Genomic DNA, 5428 nt, shown 5'->3' with positions numbered 1-5428 from the left:
ATTGTCTATGTCAATGTTGGGACATGACAAGTTTGATTTGTAATTAACTTGTTACTTTCACATTTCAAAATAATTCACTTATTTCAAATTGATGGGACATACTCATGCTAATACATGTGATGAGTCAACTATCTGCAACACTTCAATATTACACAGCCACACAACAAAAACACAGGTATCTGCAAGCTTAATGAAAAAAAAATTCTTATAAAAAAAAAAAAAAGAAATTTACAAAGGCTGATATTTAAATCTGCTCAAAGTTGTACCTCTCCTACATACATGTGTGTATATATATATATATATATATATATATATATATATATATATATATACACACACACACAACTACAACCAAAATCAGCTCAACATGCGCAAATACAGGGTATTCAATGTAAAAAAAAATTCATCAAAAAAAAAAAAAATCATCAAAAGTAGTTCTGACACCTTTTGCCACCACAATAATAATCCTGAAAAAAAAAACAATCACAGAAAAACTTTGACTAGAACTGCACCTCAATAAATACCAATCCATCATAAATCAGCTTATCATCTTAAGCACAGATTTATTTCTTGGGATTCTCCAGGTATTTGTATATTTTCATTCTCTTTGACATCCATCCAAGTTCATACAGTCTGTCCTCCCCATCTAAGCCCAGTCCGTGAGCTTCGTTCAGTTTGGTCACAATGACGGACAGGAACATGCCGTCTTTGCTGAGCAGATGAACACATCGGTTGGCATTGTCAGCTACGACAATATTTCCCAAACTGTCTGTACTAAGCTGCCTTGGATCAAATTTCTGCGCCATCCCTCTGTACGAAAACCTTTTCTTCCCTTCATAGGTGAGAACAATTACTCTCTGCTTTAGAGCATCTGAAACGCAAATATCCTGGTTGACATTTTCTGCAATATAATCTGGTTGTGAGAACAGGTCATGGTTTCCATCAGAAGAGATCTTCAGCAGGAGGTTCCAGCTTTTTGAATACTTGGAGACGAGTCCTCTCCGAGTTGACTGACCCACGTCTCGTGGCTGTGACACCTGACTCACGAGAATATCGTCATTTCTACAGACACACAGACCAGTCGGATGCCACTGTCGTAGCCTTGACCCACACCTCTGCCGAGTTCGGAAAAAACTGGACAATTTTCTTGTTTTCGAAACAGCTGAACAGTACATTTCCTGTACGCAGAATGGCTAACCCTGATGCCTGACCCAAATTTTTAGAAATTTTCAGAGAAACTAGCGCCTTTCCACGGTCATCAAATTGTGATATTTTATTTCCATCACCGACTGCCCAGAACTTATCATCACCTACGCAAAATGTTAAAATGTTATTTTTGGTGTCCATTTTTACAGCACCAATCTTTTTGGCAGACTTCAATAGTTTTTTCTTTCTAGTGCTCTCGGGGTTTATCCGATGTTTGCAGGGAACTGTATACCCTTTCTTTCTCTGCAACAGTGGTGAAGTGCATGCTCCAAACTGATTTAACAATTGAATGGCATCAATCTTCCCAGGTAAAAATTCTGGATTCTTGCAAGAGCAGGAATTTGGTATCCTGTACATTTCATTGAAAATGGAGTTATCTTGTCTGAACTTCATTAACTCGACCATGTCATCTGAGTCCAGCAAACTTTCAATGTCAGATTTCAAGTTGCTCAGTTGCTGTTTTCTTTCTTGAAGAGAGAAGACTTGCATCTGGAGATCTTCATACACTTCATTGCTCAATTCTATTTGCTTCAACCTTGCATGAAGATTTTTTTTTATCATATCGGTCAACATTTTTGCATGATCTTTCATTTCATTTTTCATGTCATCAATTCTGTGTTCCAGTGATACCAAGTGATCATTGGCTTCATCGATCAGAGCATCATGCTCGGGTAATATAATATCGTCCAAATCTTTCAAGTCTTGTAACATGCTGTTTTTCAACTGTTCATAAACCTTCGGAATCTCTGCCAAGACATGACCATTGTGACTCCCCGTGAGACATCTGGCACAGACGGGCACCTCGCACAACCTGCAGCATATTTCATACTTTGCCTCTGGATGTACACGACAAAACCCGTACTCTCTGCTCTCTGGGATTGTACCCGTGAATGCCATTATCTGGTGACTGCTGGAGATCTTGCGCTGCAGATGCTGGACTTTACAAGGTTCACACAGTTGGCCAGGACAGGTCTTGCAGAAGTAATGAGCCGGTAAAGCATCACAGTTTTCACAGAGATATGCATGCTGGGCTTGTATGTCTACTCCACCGACTGCCATATCGTATAACTAGGTCGATTGGTCTTTGGTTAAGACTTCAAAGAGCAGGTATTCTGTGTATCTCTAAAACACGAATTACATTATAGTGCGTTAGCAAATCACTGGTGTTTTTTGTTCTTCAATAAAATAAAGGTGTGATAAAATTTTATGTGATCTGTAAAATTTGGATATGTATTGAACATTTCAACATGTTTCACAATTTTATCTTCGATGTGCTCAGAGATCTGGCACAAACTCTGATAATAATTCTATGTTCTCTAATGTAATAGATTTGTCACAGCTTCTCAATTTCTTGTGAACACTTTTAAATCAGACTAAACTCCTAGCAGGCAACTCGAGTTTGATCATCCAATAAGCGAAAATTCATAATTTGGAAATATTTTGGGTTAAAAAACTAAAAGGTGGGCCACCATGAAAACATAATATTGAATGAATAGCAAACTATGAAGGAAATTCTTACCAAACCAAAGGTAAGCACAAGGGCCGGTGATAAAAGTTTCGGACAAGGAATCTAGTTATTTGGTTTAATTAAGTTTAGTCACTGACAGGAAGTCTGAAACTTGCGCCATATACCGGGACCAGAAACTTAAATTTTAGTTGTATACTACACTAAATTGTTTCTGTGACTTTATAATTTATCACATTCTTGCACGGTTATCCGTGACAAACTTGCAGTTTTAACTAAGCGTTGTATACATGATAACAACATATGATGTGTACTTTGGATGTTAAGAAAACATGAATCATATTTCATGAAATAGGAAATTAATTATATTTTACAATTGATTTTTAAAAAAAAAATCTGACAGTAGGCAGAAAAGCGACGACATTGCACATCAATTTTCACATCTTCTTTTACGTGTCAATCTCAATCAAACGGGTCCTCGGTATATAGATTGCAAGTGTCTGCATTGAGAGAAACGAGACATCACCCAATATTCCTGAGGCCAGTGGTGGTGAAAAACTTTGATCCCCTATTGTGTCCCCAACATAACCCTGGGGGTCACGATTTTTAAAAACCTGAATCCCCAATATGTCAGGAAGCTTTCATGTACGTAAATTTCAGGTTTTCTGGCCCAGTGGTTCTTAAGAAGACGGTTTTTAAATGATTGACCCCACCCTTATTTAATTTTTGCATTTTTGTGATTATCTCCCCTTTAAAGGAGGCAGGGTCCTTCATTTGAACACACGTGAATCCCTTTTACCCAAAGATGCTTTGTGCCAAGTTTGGTTGAAATTTTCCCCATGGTTATGGAGATGATGAAAATGTGAAAAGTTTACACCGACGACAAGTTCAGGGCTCGAAATTAACATATGTCTGTCAGTCTGTGACTGGCTAAAAGTTTGGTGGACTGACATTTGTTTTAGTCAGTCCGATGGGGCTGGTTAATTGTCTAAAGCATCATTTTGGAAAATATACTTATGAAATTTTATACACACATTTGGCATGATTCGATCTGTAGATATCAGACAAATCTGATTTGTAAATAAATTGTCTAAGGCATATTGAGTTAAATTTCATTTCAATGACATTAACAAAATATGTTTAATTATTTCTGGAAAACTCTGTTGGACTGGTAAATTTTTCTGCGGACTGGTTGAAAATATACCCCATCAGTCCAGCTGGACTGGTGACATAAAGTTAGCTTCAAGCGCTGAAGTTTCAAATGATCAGAAAAGCTCACGTGAAACTTTGGCTCAGGACACGAGGTGAGCTAAAAATTACACAAAAATCACCACTAACAGATCTTGATATACACCGAAAATTTATTGATGCTGTGTATTTTTAATTTGAATGGGGATTTGAAGGTTTAGTGTGTAACGTATATGCATTGTATATATCAAACTCTGAGATTATCCCTGTTTACCGCACACACTGATAACCACGTGTTTGCATGCTCTTTAATAACATATATATACTCGGCATTCTGAAATAAACTGATGTAGAGACAAGACGCATTCTGTTATACTGTACTACTTTACATAGTGTATCTATACAGTATATGCTACACGAAAGTCAGTGTATTCCGAGGATCTGACTGAATTTATTAGAAATCAGAGGAAAACTGGTTAAACAGGGAGGAAAACACCACATACTATCTGCCAAAATATTATTGTCTGTCACTTTTGAAAATTGAGCGAATCGGAGGTTTTTTTCTGAAGAGAAAAATGACACCCCTAAGGCAGAGTTTGACATTAAGGCACGTCCGACCAACCGAGTCTACTAAATGATAGGTCCGGTCGGGTAAAATGTCGATTTACTAGTCCGACTGGTCGTGTTTAAAAATAAACAAATTTAAAAAACATAACTTTAAATCATAAGATATTTTATTCTTTAAAAAAAAACTGTAAAGAGTTTACGAGCAATTTTGATCCACATGACATAATCTATATTTTTTGTTCTAATAAGTCGCAGTCGTACGTAATGTTCTACAATATCTACACAATGTTAATGTGTGTAAAGTTATGTTTTGGTTAGATAGAATTCATTTCCATTAAAAAAAACCAGTTCATTTGATTTGAATATAAAAAAGTATTTATCAAATTAATGAATTACGTCGTAAACAGCAATTTTTCGGTGTTTACATATGTGCGGGAAGGTTTATATTCAAATACGAATCCTCGTCCTCAAGGAAAGCAAAAGATGTCCCAAGAAAAGAAAACATTGAGAAGAAACAAAGCAGCGCTTATGAAATAGAAATTAACTATTTAGATATGGAGAATCATCATATTTTTTTCTGGAGAGTTGGTCAGGGCTAGTGGATGTAAGGTCAGGTCTAGCAAAAATCATTTGAAGTAGCCCGATTGTAATCTCAGCGAGATTCGTCGAGGCTGGATATTTGGACTGACGCCTCTTCCGAAGAGGCGTCAGTCCAAATATCCAGCCTCGACGAATCTCGCTGAGATTAGCCCGATTGGTCTAGTGCTCAAAAAAGTTAATGTCAAATCCTGTAAGGATAAATAGTATGTCTCGACACAATAAATTTAAGCTGTGTTATATATTTCTTCTTTCTTTTAAATACAACAGAAATTAACTGAACCTGAAGTCCTAAACTTGTCAAAAGTTAGCTGGCATAAAATCTCACGTTCCTCTCGTACGGTTTTGGCGCCATTCTATCTACGAAGTGAAAGTAGATCTCGTGTGTGACGGAGGTAAAAATCG

At 36.8% G+C, this 5428-nt stretch overlaps 1 pseudogene; it reads right to left on the bottom strand.

Moving 5' to 3' along the window:
- LOC125653924 (uncharacterized) overlaps positions 1–5397 on the bottom strand; it is a 5600-nt pseudogene extending 203 nt beyond the window's left edge.
- Positions 5398–5428: the final 31 nt, after the last annotated feature.

The sequence above is a fragment of the Ostrea edulis genome, chromosome 7 (assembly GCF_947568905.1).
Source record: "Ostrea edulis chromosome 7, xbOstEdul1.1, whole genome shotgun sequence".
Taxonomy (NCBI): Eukaryota; Metazoa; Mollusca; class Bivalvia; order Ostreida; family Ostreidae; genus Ostrea; species Ostrea edulis.
The sequence above is the reverse complement of the archived record's forward strand: the minus strand, read 5'-3'. Positions and strand labels throughout refer to the sequence as shown.